Raw genomic sequence first — 18,880 nt, 5'->3', positions numbered from 1 at the left:
ATGTAGAAAATAAATATCATAACAAATGTATTTGGTGACTGTGAATCTAAAAATACCATCGGATGATACAACTGAACTCTATAGGATCTTGTTGGAACTGAGAGATTCATTAAAACCCACAAGAATGACAATGTCCCCCATCGGGAGCTAAAGGGGATAATCTGTCCCGCAGATCGTTTAAGATTGCACAGTTTGCGAGATAATGTATAAAATGCCGTAATTAAGGTAACATGTATTCAATAAATATTCCGAAAACGAATCGTTGAAGAAAGAGTAAAGTTTCGTAAGCAATGCAGTACTTTTAAAAGCGCAGCATCTCCACTCAATAACTTTCTCCGCCCCCGCTCCCCCGCCTCATTACAATTGTACATCAATTCCCCAAAGATGTTTTTTTTTGCAGCCACACTGTGACACTAAATTGGCTCCATGATCTCCACAGTAAAAGAAAACAGAAATCGAAGAGTCAGAGTGAAGCAAGCACTCATTCTCGCTCGGTCAAAGTATTCGTCAGTGGATGCCTGGAAAAGAAGGGGTTATTGGAACTCACCTCCCTGGCACTCTCGGTATTCGGTCACTCAAGTAAGGAACTGTTACTGGAGCTGCTGCAAACTTCACTGCCACATCTCTGATAGTCCAGCGGGAACCGAACGCATGCAGTACACGGGTGTGTTTAGACATATGTTAGAGAGAACCGGGGGGAAGCTGCTGCTCGCGTGTGTTTTAAAACACTTTTCGGATAGACACGGAGGCTGGTCGTATCGTATGGTTTCTCCTCCTTTCCCCTGCTCGGAGTCCCGCATACATTTGTGCCGGGCGAACTCATTGGTGCATTTTCCGAGCTCCTGCTGATGTGCTCCCCTCTTCTGGTTGCACCAATGGTATGTTCCACTCCCTAACATGCCATCTCCTGTCTAGCTTCGTGTGCCAGAGCTTTCATGTGTGCAGTACATGAGAAAGGGTTTCATTCCGGGCCGGTCATATCTGCACTTTTTCTGTCAGCCTTCTGCAACCAATCTCACACCAGCCTGGAATATTTTCCACAACCAGCTCGGGGTGGGGGCGAAATTCCTGATTTATTACCTTCTGTTCTTTCTTACACCGAATTAGAAACGTTCCTTTTCTCTTAAAAAGGGATTTGTCTTTCAGGTTTTCTTACGCCTAGCTTGAGAAATCAAATGAAGGCTATTTCCGTCGTAAATCATTATCCCGAACGTTAATAGCTCCATCTGCTAACATGTTACAAAGACAGACTTGTGTATGTTACACCCTAAGGCTGTAATATGAACACTACTGAGAAGGATGATCACACGATCTGAAAGGCGTGCTGGAGCTGGCACTGGGCACCATTTATTGGGGGGGGGGGCAGGGAGGGAGGGTCAATATATAAGGAAATGTTTTATTGCGGCGAATGCCAAGGTTAAAATATGACAACAAAAGTGGGAAAACTTACTTTACAACTTCTCTGGGGTGGCTATGAATTTTGACCTGCTCTCTCCCGCCCAATATCCAGGTATATTTCATTAAGCTGATTTGGTGTACTTTTAGCTTTTCTGTCGACTTTCTGCACGAATCCACTACCACAGCAACAATTTCTGTGTTCGTTAAACACGCACAAAGAACTCAGAATTAGCTGGACTTCCCAGTGTGATGAACGGAGAGTGGAATAGAGTACGTTTTACGACAATTATGTTCCCTTTAACTTGAACTTTTCTCCCCAAACGTTTTTATTCCAACCTATAATTCTTGATTGCTACTCGAAGACAAGAAAATCTTCCGCTGCAGAGATCTTCATTGGTCAATCAGTAAAGGTTCTTGATCTGTCGTTCGAGACAAAAACACTCCCCCCTTTGTTGAATTCGAAGTTCAGGGATATTTTCAATAAGCGGTTCGAAAGCAGTATGAGCCCTGAGCGCGGGCACCGCAGATATTGCTCGCCTGGAATTTGACAGCATCCTTTAAAAGTGTAAAGTCCTGATTAAAGGAGCCACTTCAATGTTGCAGTGAAAAGGGTGATGCTTCTTCAATTTGGCGAATAGAATTGTGCAGGTGCTAGTGGAAGATGAAACAAAAAGGAGGGTCTTTATTACTTCATGCACCAAAGAGATGCCCAGGCTGTTTGCAAGAACTGATTAGCACTGGGACTACAAGATCCGTAAAAATAAGGAGAGCCAGCATTGCCCTAAATCAAATAGGCAGGCAAGCCACAAAATGCTTCCTATACGATTTCACATCATGGTGGAGGTTTCTAATAATTCCTCATCAAACAGTTTCATGCACACTCATACTGATCCAGAGCATAATTTACCTCTACTACTTTAATCTAAAGGTTTTATTTAAGATCGAACCTTGTGTGGAGGTGGGTCCAAACATGGGAGGCACCTCTACTTGGGAGCAGGGCAGGTTTACTGACACAAATGGATACTTTTCCACTCAGTCCATATCTATACATGGGTAAGATGCCAAATTTTACAGGCTAAAATTTCTGTAGCCCTCTACCCACCAGGGTCACGTCCTTCTGCACCACAACTTGCAGGTGCCACATTGAAAGCGTACCTGGACTGCAACACAAGAGCAATAATCAACCTCAGCTCATCACCTCGCCAAGCTCTGGATAAGTTAGTGATTCAGCAAAAATCAGCACCATTCCTTCGCCATGTCTCTTGGCAGTTTTCCAGGGCTGGCCACGAAAGAAGAGAAGCGCCTTATCCTATGAATGAAAACGGAAGGCCATCCTGACTCATGAAAATGGGTGGACAAAGTTGTGGAGGTCAGTGCCTGCACTGAGCTCAAGAGAACCTAGTTCCAGGGCCACAAATGGTGAATGATCCATTGCACCTTCCTGAGGTAGGTACAACTGCATTGTCAATGCTTCATACCCCTATGAATATGAGTTAGCATTGTAAAAGCTGTCAACACAGGAATGCAACAGACAATATTTGGTACCAGGCATCTCCATTACATCATTATGTAAACAATGTTTGCCAATTCATTGTAGTTACCAATGTGGCACTTCTTACAACACGGTGCTACTGGTTCTTACACACCTATCAAGGCTCACACCCAAAACATAAAAGGAACTACAGCACTCAGCATAACAAAATGTGGAGCTGGATGAACACAGCAGGCCAAGCAGCATCTTAGGAGCATAAAAGCTGACGTTTCAGGCCTAGACGCTTCATCAGAACTTGAAATGGCAGCCGTTGTGCTCCTAAGATGCTGCTTGGCCTGCTGTGTTCATCCAGCTCCATACTTTGTTATCTCGGATTCTCCAGCATTTGCAGTTCCCATTATCTCGGATACAACACTCAGCAGCTCACATACCATCAGCTTTTATCACAACTGGGCGAATAGGCACATCTGATGGTTTTTCACCAATGTACGTGGGACAAGCACACAACAACAAAACATGCCTTCAGGATGAACAGGTATCACAGGCACACACATCATTTAATGCTTCATTGATAACCATCTACTCAAGTTCAACTGAGGAGGTTGCACCTGTACCTCTGCAGGAGATCATCAGCAGGCTGGATATCTCTAGACCACGGATCACCAGAGGAGGCCCATTAAAGCTCTCAGAGGTAGGTCAGTAAAACAGTCAGTGGATGTCTTCAAGGTCAGTTGCATCTGCCAAGGTGACACCAAGATGCACAGGTAGGAGAAGAAAGATTAAAGAACATCAAAGACACTGTAGGTTTCAATCTTCTGTTAAACATTTCACTTAAAATAAATAAAGCACTTTGTACAAATGTCCTGTGGCCTCTTTCCATCTGTTATGACTTCAGACTGTTACATTTTCCTTGTGAACCACCTGGACGGGTGCTGATCACCATATGTGAACACCCACATACGCACGTGCAGCAGTGTGATGAGCACTGAAACTTTCATTCAGTGCTTTCCTCTGGGAGCAATATTACCTCAGGGAGCAGGATTTTAATCTAGGTAGCAGGGTTTTGAGAGTCAGTCAGCATAGTTTAGCTCCTCACTTCTTAGTATTGATGGATGCCCCTTGCAGAAGATCTCAGACGAAGAAGATCAATCCCCTTGCAATTCTGCTTAATGCTGTACTGACCCTCTGTTCCCAAAACCGAAGAGGTGTTATTGGTGCAAAGTGAACAAATTATCATCCAATTCATGCCAAACAAAGTAAGTTGAAGTTATAAACCATACAGTTCTTTGAAGGTAGGACCACTTCTCCACTGGCATTATCAGCATCCTTATCTTCCATTTTGACTCCCTCATCTGAGGAGACAGGTTCTCAGACCATCATTTATCTGGGCTATATGCCGCACTTTGTACAATCACTAAGCTTGTCCAGAGAGTATTGGAGTTCTCCTCCTGAGTGACCCAGGTAATTTTTGCAATACCAATTGTGGATGCATGGGAAGCACTGTTTTGGCATCAGTCTGAAGGTTACACAACAGGATAATTAACAATGTCTTCAGGAGCATCCCTTATCACTCACTGACCAGCCAGGGAGATGACGTGGGCGAGTGAACATTCGTGATACCTGGGAGTTGTGCAGAATGTAAGGATCATGACATCTCTTTGGATAGCGGATGCACACCTGCAGGAATTGCTGCCCTTTGTCAAAAACAAGCTGGACATTGACAGAGTGCAATCCCTTTCTGTTTATGATTCTAACTGGATGCTGCCAAGGAATTCTGAGCACCACTTTATTGCTGTTGATGTCCCTTTGAATCTGAGGAAACCTAACAATCACTGTAAGTCTGTTGGCTCAGGCACCCAGACTGTCTGAGCCCATGGTGAACTGGCCAAACTATATTGCTGTCTTTTTAACCATAGTAAGGCTAATATAGCTGTTGGATTAAGTTAGTGAAACATGGAAGTGCTGATCTGTGAAGAAAAAGGAGGTGCCTGCTTTCTATTTGAGGTCCTGACATAGTCAATTTACTCCTAAGGCCCATATGAGCTTGCGCTTGGATGAAAGCCTACACTACAGCTGTCTGTACATGGTGAGGTCCATCTTCTATAACCAGTGGTGGGCTTTCCCTTTCTAGTACCGTCATGTGTATATTGTAGCCTTGATCTTTATATTACTTTTTATGCAAGGGGCAGTTAGCTTAATCTAACTCTCGATTAACCCCATTTTCCACCTGGGGACCCTGCAGCCCTCAGGACTCAATATTGAGTTCAATAATTTTAGGGCCTGAACTCTCCCATATCCTAGCCACCTACCTACCCATACCCCAGGCCTTGTTATCACAGTCTGCTGTTATACACTGCTGATTGTTGGTGACTAACAGTCTCCAGTAACAGTTGTTTATCCTCCTAGCCAGATCATTATCAACTCCTTTGTCCAACTGCTCTCTCTCTCTCTCTCTCTCTCTCTCTTTGGGCTCTATCCCACCTATCATTTACTCCTTATCCTCTTGCCCCACCCTATTTTCTGCATATAAACTGATATTTTCCGAGCTAACCATCAGTTCTGAGAGACAGAGTTCTGGACCTGAAGTGTTAACTCTGATTTTCCTTCACAGATCCTGCCAGATCTGTTGAGTTTTACCAGTAGGGTCTGTTTTTGTAACTAATAATACACTTCATTATCCCTGCTACAGAGCCTTTCAACCTTGAAATCTATAGCTTACATAATGTTTTTTATCCCCATGTCCTTAGTTTTTAGATAAACGGGCTTGTGAATGCTCCTGTATGGCTTCATAGATAACAAGCTCCACCTAGCACCATTAGCATTGCTGGTGATCCTTTGCTGTCCTTCTCAAAGGTTAATGAATGACACAACATGGTTGGGATGTTAGAATATGGAGCAGTAAGAGTTCATTTGTGTTTATTTTGCAGTCAGTGCTTCCTTCTAGTGCAAAACCTTCAGCTGAATGATCATGCATTGGCATTTTTCAGGTTCTCTTTCAAGTCCTTCAGCACGAACATGTGCAAACAATTCCTGGACCCTCCCATACACACTGTAGATCCCCTGAGAGGCCTTATTTTGAAAACCAATTTAGAGAAAGTTAGTGGTTGTAAATTTTTCATTTGAATCATTTAACCTTACTCTCTTTTTCTGAAATAAACTTTACTTCCATAATTGTAGACTGTCTCCTTTTACTGACATTTCCTCTGTCCTTCTTCAAGCTCCCCTGTGGCTATCAGCTCTTTTTCTATCTCCCATGATATTTTTGCACTTCCACTGATTCAACTCTCAGCTAGGTCCCTCTGATGAGGTTTATGCTTGCACTACCCCTTATCCGGTTCACCCACTCATTATTCCCTCCCAGCTCATGATTATCAGACTCCTCACTGTGAATATGTAGCTCCCATTCTTACTTTTCCCAGTTGGTCCATCATTGTGATTATTCCCTGTACATCCCAGATTGCTCCATATATTCCCCAGGAACAACATCTTTTAAGTCCCATTCTCTTCTAGTCCTTTTCACCTAGCTCATCCTTCTGTGAATGTTTTCAACATGGCCCCTTTTGATTTCAGACTCCTTTTCAGCTTCTTGTTTACCCCAGTCAGACTTGCTAGTGTTACACAATGCAGCTATCTTACTTGGGTGAGCTAAGGGTCCAGTTAGTCTTCACTGCAAGTGCTTAATTGTAACAAGCAAGAATAGATTTGTTTGTCGTGAGCTGTTAACATGAAGCGGTATCTCCCCTTACACTGTAAACATTTCCACAAGAAGATGCTTGGTTATGAAGAAGCCTAGAAACCAGACTTGGAGAAAGAAGTCTACACAGCGATAGTAGCATTGTTAGGATATGTTTTGATTAGATAATGATTAAGTTAACAATCAGAAAATGGAGAGTAGGAATAAATGGGTCATTCTTAATTTGGTAGGTTATTTTTAGTGAGGAAGTGCAACAATCAGTACTTGGGCCCCAGCTCATCACCAATGATTGGTGTATAAGTGATAAGGTGTTTCACCTGGTTGGGGAATGTGGCGGGTGGGCTCAAGTTTAGAGTAACAGGAAAGCTCCTCAAGATTGAGATAAGGAGAATTTATTTACTTAGAAGGTAGTGAATCTTAGAAATTTGAGAATTGTGGAAATTCAGTCAATGGGTATGTTTAAAGTAAAGACTGACAAATTTCTAAATACCAGTGGACATAAAGGGATATGGAGATATAATGGGGAAAAGCACCTGAAGTGGATGATCGGCTTTCATTTTATTGAATAGTAATGCAGGCTCGATTGGCTTACTCCTGCTTTTATGTTCATATTTTCCAATGTATTCATACCAGGCACATGCATCATACATCATTGGGTTTGCGAAACACTTTTGGTCCTAATGTTTGGCTAATAAAATTAGTATTCATAACCACGCTAATGAATGCAAAAGAAGTTCCCAATCATCAGTACCAGGAAAGCCAGCCCATCTGAAAGGTTATGAGAAGCTAATACCAAAGCTTTAACCCATTGTCAGGAAACTGAAGTTTTATCTCCCAGCTAATTACGTTCATTCAGCTGTCCCTTGTAGAAGTTCTGGCCTGGCTTGGAAGATTCTTCCAGTCGTGCATATTCAGAAAAATTATTCCCCCAAAGCAAGCTGACATCTGCCAGTTTGCCCAGAGACTAACTGGGACTTAGGATGGCTATTTGGCTGTGACACATTTAAATCATCTTCAAACTTCCAGCATCTCAGCTTTGTCTCAATTGCTAAGCACGAAGATAAAACAATAACAACAGCAACTTCCCAAAGCACCTTACCGAAATGTAATCAGAAGAAAACTACCATCAAATCAAATAACCAGATGCAAGCAGGAGTGGCCAACAAGAGGTGGATTCTCAACAGAATCTTAAAGGTGGAGAAGGAGAAAAACTTAAAAGCAGAATATTAAACCATGGCATAGAGTATATCAGGAGGGCACAGAGAAAAACACAGAAGATATTTACTTAGTTTCTTGGAGTAGACTCTTACATTAATATAACTGGACCCGAGATGATAGATTAAAAAAAACCCACAGGCCTTCCTTTAGGTCAGGGTAACTACCATACTTGGCATTATTCAAAGAAAAACATCCCCACACATGGATGACCCAAAGTACTTGTCAACCAGTAAAGTACTTTGAAGTCTAAACACATTTATAGAATCAAAGAATGTCCTTAGTGTGGAAGCAGGCCAGTCAGTCCATTGACGCTACATCGACTCTCCAAAGAGCACCCCACCCAGACTCTCACCCCTAGCCTAACTCTGTAATCCTGCATTTCCCATGGGCAAACCATCTAACCTGCAAGTCTTCAACTATGGGGGGAAACCAGTGCATCCATAGGAAACCCACACAGTCACCCAAAGCTGCTATCAAACTTGGGTCCCTGGCACAGTGAGGCAGTAGTGCTAACAACTGAGCCACAATGCTGCTCTATTGGGGAAAACGTAACTTTTAGTTTACATACAACAATCATCCACGAACAGTAATGAAACACCTGCAGATATAAGTGCCTGGTAGATCACTTGTTTTACAGAAAAGTGTTGGCAAGGACACCGAGAGAACTCTCCTGCTCTTCTTTGCATTGGAGAAGCCATGTCATGTATAATTACTCAAAGGGACAATGGTTCAGCATGTGGCACATGGCAACTGCAAGGCTGTCAATACCAGTGCTCATTTGGAGAATCTGACATGAAAGCTGAATTCACTATTATAGAAGCCTTGGTTTTGATCTGCAGAAGATTATCTTGAACAGTTTCAAGTTGGTGAAGGAATGGATGCACAGGGACAATTCTTCAGGCCATCACTGTCTCCATTACCGCACTGTGCATTGACATTGCTCCCATGCAGATTACTGAACAAATTAAGGCAATCCTCAACAACAGGAGATAATTGTGTCAGGAATATCACTCCTATTTCTCAGACCCATGCAACATTTATTAACCTCCCTCACTCTGCAGTAGACAGTGCATGGGACAAGTAAGACGTCCCATCACTCAATGTAGTGAAAGCAGCTGCTAGAACATCCAGATCACTGTCCAGGAGGCAGGGAAGAAATTTTCCATCATAAATCTAAGAGTTCTCCATGGAAACTTGGCAGACAGCAATCTCATCTGTTTCTGCCTGTGATGACATCGAAGGGGCCTTAATGCTACAGACTGAATGCCATTCTTCAAAGAGACAAATTGTGCCTATTTCTCAACACACACCAGTATTTTGCAAACACTCTGGATAGCTATGAATGTTCTCATCACATACTTCTAATCTGTTCTTGGAAATTCTGTGAAATGTTAATTATGTTAACTGTTAATTGCCTTGTCAGCAAATCCAAAGACCATGGCATAAAAGGGAATGTGACAGCATGGATATGAAGTTGAGTGAGTGACAGGGAACAGAAAACAATGATGAATAGTTGATTTTTGATTGAAGGAATGTATAAAGTGGGGATTCCCGTGGTTCATTATTAGGATTGCTGCTTTTAGTTCATTTTTATCAAAAACATGCATGTGTGGAGCCTAATTTCAAAAGTTGCATATGACACAAACCTGAAAGCTTGATGAACTGCGCAACAAATGATGGTAAAACCCGAAATAAACATAGACTGATGGAATGGGCAGACATGCAGCAGATGACATTTTGTGCAAAAAGTGTGAGGTAATACATTTTGGCTGGAAGAGCAGGAGAATACCATAGAAAATAATTAGGGTATAGTTCTCAAAGGAATGTTGGAGTAGAGTGAGCAGGGGGACGGGAATGGGGAGTTTATGAACAAGCCATTGACAATGGTAGGACAACATTGAGAAAGCAATGAATTAGGTACCTAGCAAAGACATGACATATGAAAAAAAGGAAAGTATTTTGAACCTTTATGAAATACTAGTTTAGGCTCAAATGGAACTGCGTCCAATTCTGAGCACCACAGTTTAGGAAGATTGTGAAGGCCTTCACGATGGTGAAGGAACGTTTTATGAGAAAATTTCCAAACTTGAGAGACTTCAGCTACACAAGTAGATGAACAAAGCTGGGGCTGTCTTCTTCACAGAAGAGCAGATTGAGAAGAGTTTTTCAAAGAGCTTTTGATGTTTCCTAAAATCCTGAGGAATCTGACAAAGAAGCTGAGAGGGAAACTGATCCTACTTGGGGAAGGGTAAAGAAGCAAAGAATAAGAATTAATTCGATTCACTAAAGAACTGATGTAACATGAAGAAAAACCCTTATACACAGGGACTGATTCAGGTGTGGAAACTGTCTGAGAGTGATAAATTCAATCATGGAGTTCAAAAGAAAATTGGACAATTAATTGAGGAGAAAGAATAGGAAGGGCTGTAGTCAAAGGCAGTGGAATAGTACCAGCTGGGTAGCTCTTACAGAGATCTGGCGTGAGCTTGGGTTGAATTATTCACTGCTGCAGGCATTCAAGGAATCTAATGTGCACCAGAAAGAAGATGCCATGATGGAGTGGCCATGCAATCCTCACATTCCCCCTGGAAGTGTGGGTTGAGGGGATAGCAGCATAAGATTGGCAGAACATGGAGAAATTTTTATTCAGTCAGAAAAGCTATTGCAATATTTCTAGCAGGACCTGCATTAAAGCCCTTAAAGTCCACTGTGCCGTGTCCTGTGCAGAGCTTCAATTTAAACATTTTAACAAGATTCCCCGCCTGATCCGGACATTTGGCCCAACCCAACACCTGTACAAATGTCAAGGAGGATAGGGCTCAGGCAGCTGTAGATTCATTATAAAAATGAGCCATTTGTTTATTATCTCACTTTAGATCACAAAGACAGATTTTCCTTGAAATACTTTTACACTAATTGTCTTGTTACGTTGCTCAGAGGCAGACTGGTCCAAAGCAATTCACAGAATTTCCAGCTGAGTTAAAACAAGATTATTTGGTAAACAGAGAAAGTACATCTGGCTTAATCACTTTATGCTAAAGCCTGTTGATTTTCAGTAAAGATAGAAAGATAGTGATGGTGGAGCTCGATTGTCTCGCCAATGAAATCATTAATGTCCTTTTCTGAGATTATTAGGAATGAACAATGTAAAGAATAGCATTACTTGTGTCCAAGAGGGATCATAGCAACAGACAATTATAATGAAGAGAAAGAATAACTGTAATTGAAAGTGGCATTTCCAGTAAAACAGGTAAGAGCGTGTAAAACATAAAATTTAAAGCCAAAGCTCATGGTGAAGTACATAAGCACTTTGTACAAGATGGTGCCTCCTCTCATTCCAAGTAATTTGTGCTTCTCGAATATGAAGCTGGAATTGAGGAAATGCATAACTTTGTAGGTTTTAGTTCGACAATTAAACAACTGGCATGAGAAATCTCCAAAAATATTTCCACGCTTAATCATGAGGAAGTCCAGCAAAGGACAAGGATGAAGTACTGCAGTCATTCTTAACCAGAGTGTCAGAGATTCACCTTTTTCTGAAATCCCCAGAAGCACAGAGACCAGTCTTCAGCCAATTCAATTCACTCCATGTAATTTCAATAACGCACCAGATATGCAAAAGCTAAGAGTCATAGAGCCATACAAAAAGGCCAGCAGTGGCAGTGAAGATGTGCCCCAGAAATAAGTGTGTCCTTAACCGACCTCCTTTAGTACAGCTACAACATTTGCAGCTACCCAACAACTGGAAAATTGTCCAGGTGTTTCCTTTCCCCAAAAGATTGGGTCAAATCCAACACAACTAATTATTACCCTGTCAGTCTACGCTTGATCATCAGCACAGTGACCAAAAGTGTCATCAACAGTACTATTTAATGGCATCTACAGATAGAAACTGCTCACTGATGCTCATTTTGAGTTTTACCAGGTTCACTTAGCTTCTGACCCCTTCACAACCTTATTCCAAGCATAGAAGAAGTAGCTGAATTTCAGAGCAGAAATGAAACTGGCAATAAGAGGAAAAACATTCTGCAGGTTGGTGTCATATCTAGCACAAAGGAAGATAGTTGTGGCTACTGGTGGTCAATTATCTCACCCCTGGGATACCTCTGCAGGGTTTCCTCAGGATACTGTCCTAGACACAACCATCTTGATCAATTATTTTCCCTCTATCATCTGAAGTGTGCTCATTGATGATTGCACAATGTTCAGCACTATTCTCAATGCCTGAGATACTGAAGCGGCCTGTGTCTGTGTGCAGCAAGTTCTGAACAAATTTTAGGGTGGTACTGATATGTGGCAAGTGACATTTATACAAGTGCCAGGCAATAATCATCTCCAATGAGAGAATGTGTCCATCTCCTCATGACATTCAATGACATTTACCATGACTGAAATTGCCACTATCACTTTACTGGGGTTACCATTGACTGATCTGGACCTTCCATATAAACACGACGACGAAAACAACTGGCCAGAGACTGAGCTCACCTCCCACCTCTCCAATATCTGTCTAGAATCTACAAGGCACAAGTCAGGAGTGTAATTGAATGCTGTCCAGCAGCCTGGATGAGCACAATTTACCAGAAACTTATCAGAATGACAGATAAAGCAGCCCTTTTGATTAGTACCCAATCCAGCACTCACTTCCTCTATCACCACCATACTGTGAAAGCATTTACAGGATTTATTGCAGCAATTCACCAATACACCATTGACAACGCCTTTGAAACTCACAAATTCAACTGTCTAGAAGGACAAAGGCAGCAGATGCATGGGAACATTACTGTACAGGTAGGGCTAAATGTTACAATCATTGGGCCTTGAATGTGAGGGGAGTGCAGGTCTCTCACCAGCTCTCCCACTGGCAGACAAGACCCCCACTCTGTCAGCAAGATTCCAAGATTGCCATTGGATGGGAGCTCCCTCGCTGACAACACTATGAGTGCACTACTTTGGTCTGCAGTGATTACAAAGATAGCAAACCACCACTGTCTCAAAAGCAATATGGAAAAGCAAGAAATGCTGGCCCTTACCAGTGACCCTCAAAAGAATAATTGAGGTTTCTCTCTGGAGGAAAAGTAGAAAAAATATCAACAAGAAGTTATGGAGAACAAAGAAATTTCAGTATTCTACTTAATTGCCACTATTTTGTTCTCCGTGACACTGTTCTTAACCATTGTCATTGTCGTTAACCAAATCATTGTCCTTCACTGAAATTGCCCTTTCAATGTTTACAGAACAATCTTTGAAAGTGAAAGTCATCACAGTCCTAGAGCTGCTCTCCCATTAAAGAGGGACATTATCCGGTAGTGAGTTTAATGGAAAGGGTTGAGTTCAGAAGGTGGGGTCTTCACAGTTTCCTTATTTGAGACAGGAATTGAACTCATGCTTTTGGAGTCACTGTGTATGGCAAGCCAGCCATCCAGCCAACTAAACTAGCCAACCCAGTTGAAATAGCGATCAGAGATAAGGGGAACTGCAGATGCTGGAGAATCTGAGATAAGAAAGTGTGGAGCTGGATGAACACAGCAGGCCCAGCAGCATCTTAGGAGCATAAAAGCTGATGCTTCAGGCCTAGACCCTTCATCAGAAAAGGGGGGGATGTTGAAATAGCATTTATTTTCTTCCTGGGGGTGCGTTCTATGAGGTCTGCAGTGCTTTAGTTTGATCATGTTCACAAAAGACTAAGGAAACAATCTGCTATATGTCATTTCTACGTTAGTACAAACTCTGGTCTTTACCTCAGAACACATACATGATCAGCTGCCCAGTGTGACATTAAATTTGCAGTAAAACAAATCATAGCAAAGGCAATAATAACAAATCACAGTAAAACTTCATTGTTAAGATTTAAAGAATATATGAATTCCAAGTTGAATTTTTGGCAAAATTATTTTCTTTAAAAATCACACTTACTTCAATAAAGAGTCTTTTAAGGAATATCAATTTATTAAGAAATTCCACAGCTATAATAGGAATGTGTGGAACTGCTGCTGCCACTGTTATGTGTCTGATATCATTGAAGGGGAATTGTGCACAAAATGGATGCCAAACGGCTTCTGACCAGAAGCTTTAGAACCATGAAGACTGGAAAAAAATGAGGAATTAAAAGTGCCAATGAGTGTGAATATTCTTATTTATGAACTGTGTTTGTTTTGACACAATTGGATCTTTTAAAAACATTCAGTTGAGATCAATCATCTTCCTATTGCTGAAAGATTCTTCTAGCTTTAAAAACGTATTTTCAATGTAACAACTACAACAACAACGTTCTTTTTATACATTTCTAATAATTAATAAACATAATGCACAAAATTGCAATGTTAGTTTACTAACAGATTCTTAGAGAACCTTAGAAGATGTCACATCAATACTTGAAACAATTAAACAATTCACTTGAGAAATCTTGAAAGAAAGGACAGCTAACAAGTATTTGTAAGTGACTGAAAGCAAAGGCAAAAGATGTTTATCACGAAGAAAGTAAGTTACTGTTTAAAGCAAATAAATTAGCATTCAGCAGAACAAGCATCCCATATTAATATGTTTGTAGAAGCTATCATACATTGTACTAATGCAAAGAGGATTAAGATTTATTTACAGGTTTCACAACGCTGAGGGTGATCCTATTATTCCCAAGTTAGAACGTTAACTATTCATAAAAGTTTGTTCAGCTTCATTGACCTTTTTAACTGGATTTCTTAGAACAAGTAGTTTTATTTAACAATCTTTTAAAGATTTTTGTTACTGTACTTTTCATTTATTTCAGCATAGTTTTTATCATATTTTTAAGGGAGGTGCCTTTAGATCATTTTTCTGAAGAAATAACTAACAGACACTGCACACCCATCAGTTGGTCACTTGTGGCATCTGAATTTATGAGAAATATCTGTTTATGGTTACTTGTCACAAAAATGTAAAAACAACACATCACAGTATTAATTATAATCTGGCACCAATGTTCTGTGCATGCAATTTTTCAGGCACAGTCATAACATAAAACATGTTCTACCAAATGTTTACTGACTGCATTCAAATAAACTTCAAATGCACTAGATAATTGTGGCACATTGATTAGATAAAATAAAGCAACTTGAAACTGGAGAATTGATTTCTCTGGACAGTTGCTTTTCCAATGCCACGCTAATTCTGTCATTCTGAATTCCTGGTAGTGACTGGGGGTGAAAATTGCCCAGATACTGAACAATGTGGGCATTGGTGAGAAGATTGGGAAAATATGGTGAGATGGACAGCCTGAAATTAAGAGCAAGAAGTCTCATTTTCCAGTAAGTTTTAAATGACAAGATGAGATTGTCACTAATTAGCAGCAAGAAATCTATTGCGTGAATTAACGTCACATTGTGACCTATTCTCACCTCATTAATATGAAAGTTCCAATTGTCAGATAGTAACTAGATGGCAACAGTTCCTGACATAAAAGTCAAAGCTGTTACCTTGCTACTACAGGGCACTACCTCGGACACAAAGCGCCAACATTGCAGTTACACTCCATTGGCAGAAACTGCATGAACCTCCCAACCCTGTTCATGCACCTTGGCAGCTGTCATATTACCAGCTTCACCACACCCTCATGGCACATCTCCAATCTTCTTACAGTACACTTCTGCACATCACTGCTGCACTTTGGAACTTCTTCATATCTATCATTGGAACTCTGCTGCCAGGAATGATTGTGTGTGGGAACAGGCACCCAACTCATGGATTCAGCTAGGTGCCCCTTAGCTCTCTTAGCACTTACTTATTTTCTGCCTAATTTGATGCTGACTGGATTCCTGCTTATCTTTTTATGCCTTCTCCCCTCCTCCAGATCTTCAAGGTAATTTTTTAATCAGTTAGGGAACCAAGGATTATAGGTTAAAGGCAGGAAGGCAGAGTTATCAGATCATCCATGATCTTTTCGAGTGGCAAAATAGACTCGATGGACTGAATGGTCGTATCTCTTCTGCATGACAGACCATGGCTGCATCAAGTAAAAAGAGCCAGGACTTCTTTGACAGTAGATGAGAGCTGGATGCGGCGATCACTCTTCGACTGTAAATTAGTTGGCATTCAAAAGGCAAGCAGTCTGTTTCTGTTCCCATTTTGTTTGCTTTTTGTTCAGTTCAGTTGTTGCCGAATAAAAGTGAATCCTTTGAACCGTATGAAGGTTTCCCCATATGTGATGGTCCCACCTCAAACAAAGAGAAGGTGCTGGACTACACTGGGCATTGGGAAAAAAGGTAGGGCTGACTTAGGGTTGTAAGATAGGATGGGGTTGAGAATGTGTAAGATGGTTGGCTTGTTTCATAAATAGTAATAGGCATAAGTACGCACTCTGACAGGTGAATGAAGTGTCCATTGCATCACCTGAATGCCCTGAAAGATGTTGTTCTATGGTTACAGTGTGCACAGTGGAGGACAACTCTGGACTGCCAGGACTTGACCAGGTTCATAGCTCGAGTTCAAATATTGCATCAGCTCGAGAGTTTGCAGGATATCCCACCAGTTTCAAGTACCTTTGCTTGCAGCAAGTGGGGAAATAAGATGAACAGAGTGCCAGAGAGATAAGGTGCATTTGTATTGAAGCAGGCTTCCAAGGAGAGAGTAAGAGAGCTTGCTAACACTTTATGGAGAGATATCCTGAATGAAACTGACCAAAATTGATACCTAGCCAATACCTGGTAAAAGTCAGCCCTGTGTCTTCTTCTTTGAACTTTCAAGACCCTATCAGGCTTTCAGAACCAGATGATTCATGGTTTTTGGTAGAGGAACAATTTTTTATTGACACACTTCTACTGCACTTACCTTACTCTTTTCTGTGCTGAAGTTGTTTACTATGTTTATGAAAGAGATTGTTAGATTTCTATATATTAAAAACATCAACGGATACAAGAATAGTGTAGAAATGTTATTGAAGTAGACAATCAGCCATGATCTAATTAAATGGCAGGATGAGTTTGAAGGGCTGAATGGTCTACTCCTGCTCCTGTTTCTTATACTGTTATAATCTTTCACCAGCTACAAAATCTACTTCATAAAATTTAGAGTGACAAGATGATACTGCAAAAGATAACTCTCAGGGTACAGCTGGACAGGAACAGGAGGACATACAACATGGGGAAAACCTTGTAGAGATTGAGGTCAGCTCCATTCCCAGACATTAAAATCAGGGAACTAGATCTTTGTTACTAGATCTTAATCTTTTGGGAGAAGGATGCATCTGATCACATTTATTTGGCAGGAAATATAATAAAATTATCCAGAAGCTTCTATCAAATAACGTGGAGCTTGAGTAATCACATGAATGACATTCTAAGGATGCAGTACAGAACTTATTAGTGTTCTTGAATACTGTAGCGATTCCAATGTTATGCACAACACATTCTGCCATCAGCACAGATGTCATCCAAGTCTTAGGCTACATTACCACCACTTTATTGCTAACCTCACCCAAATGAAGGGTTAGCGGTGGGTGAGCTTGTTACTAAATTCTTCAAGTATGTGGAACTGCAGATCAGAGGCCAACACGACACGAAGTGAATTAGAGTGAAGAGAGATATGGCCATTGAAGGTGAGACTCTCAGTCAGGATAGCAGCATTTTGTCACAATTCCTCCAGAACCAACTCATGACTGGCCAAGACCCAGAGAGCAGGTTAGGACAGGCATTCCTCACATCTGTTTGTGTTTCACAATTGTGGCAAGATCATCTGAAATCCACAGACAGGGAGATAAAGGGCTATCTCTTTTGCTGTATCAAGTCATGCAGCATAGCTGGTTGTTTTTCAATGATAATTAAGGAACTACAATAAATATTTAAGCCACAAAATCAGCAACAGAATGAAAAAGTAGTTAGGGAAGCACCATGATAATAAAAAGTAAACACTGACATGCCCACTGTTGTTTTTAATGAACTGCTGTTAGAAATTGATTATATCCACGTGTGTGGCTTTACCAAAAGACATGGAAAGCAAGTGTGGGTGTGTACACTGCAGAATTGGGAGGAATCTGTTTGTAACGTTTAGGAGAGTGAGCCACTGTACAGAAAGGTGGAAGCTGTTGATAGTAGCTGTGGAGAGGGTCAGGTCAGTACTTAGTCATATTGATATTTATGCTTTCACCACAAATAATAAGCAGATAAAGCTGCCCCCCACCCCCGAAAACTGTTTCATGGTTTTGCTATAAGTATTGTGCAGAAGAAATTTGTCTGAAAATTATAGCTACTAAAAGCACTACAATTACAATGGATTAATGCTACTGTTAAACAGAGGACCATCCAATAAAAAAATGTAAAGCACTTGGCTTTCAATTTGGCCAAGAATTTTCCACATTTACCAGTCATCATGAGTTTTTTTTTCTAGTGAAGAGTCAGTTTTAAAATTTTTGGTAGTTTTCTGTTGGTTAACTAAGAAGTTGATCTTTTATTCATGTATTTCTTCAAATTAGAAGGGATGAAGCAAGGATTCTGCTGAGACTTCGCTAAAGTCAGATAGGAAATGCAATTTCAAAATCCTAAATTCAAAGGTTAAATTAATTCAAATGTGTTTCTTTCAAGTTTTTGTTTTGAAGGTTAAAACTACAGGTTTTAAGCCACAGAACATGGAAAGACAATCTAATTTAAGTTGGGCAAAAAGCCTTTGTTGATTGAAAGTTTTATGACAGAAATTGTTTGCTTGGACGTATTCAAAACCTCAGCTGGTGACGTCGGCTATGGCTGCTGGAAGGATGGCAGCAAGCCATTAGGCTCCAAACAGGAATTTAAGATATGCTGAACCATCCACTTATGTTACACTGAAATCTCACTAGGGAAAAGGAAATAGGCATCACTTCACATGGTTGCCTGTCAGCATTGTAGCACTGTCACATTGTTTGCCTGTTTCCCCCTCCAAGGTATCTTAAATTGAGTTGGATGACTCACTAGATTAACACAGATCTAACACAAAATGCTGCTTTTATCAGTAATATAGTTTAAATTATAAACTCTCAAGTTTGTTATACAGCCTGATTGTGAATTTAAAACTAACTTGCCCTAAATCTGTTTTTCCCTCATACTTACAAGGCAACAGAAAGTGCACAATCTAAA

The 18,880-nt window shown here is 40.8% G+C and overlaps 1 protein-coding gene across 2 annotated transcripts in view; it reads right to left on the bottom strand.

Annotated features, from left to right (window-relative positions):
* The window catches only part of frmd6 (FERM domain containing 6), a 188,603-nt gene that overhangs the window by 122,075 nt on the left and 47,648 nt on the right, over positions 1-18,880 (bottom strand). The window contains exon 1 of one of the 2 annotated variants that reach the window (XM_048537816.2): positions 548-1,314. The exons of the other annotated variant lie outside the window; for it this stretch is intronic. The gene's annotated coding sequence lies outside the window, so the exon portion shown is untranslated. Of the gene's footprint in view, positions 1-547; positions 1,315-18,880 lie in introns of those variants that run through there. 2 annotated transcript variants of the gene reach the window in all.

This window comes from Stegostoma tigrinum, chromosome 10, assembly GCF_030684315.1.
Source record: "Stegostoma tigrinum isolate sSteTig4 chromosome 10, sSteTig4.hap1, whole genome shotgun sequence".
NCBI lineage: Eukaryota > Metazoa > Chordata > Chondrichthyes > Orectolobiformes > Stegostomatidae > Stegostoma > Stegostoma tigrinum.
This window is presented reverse-complemented; position numbering and strand designations above follow the sequence as displayed.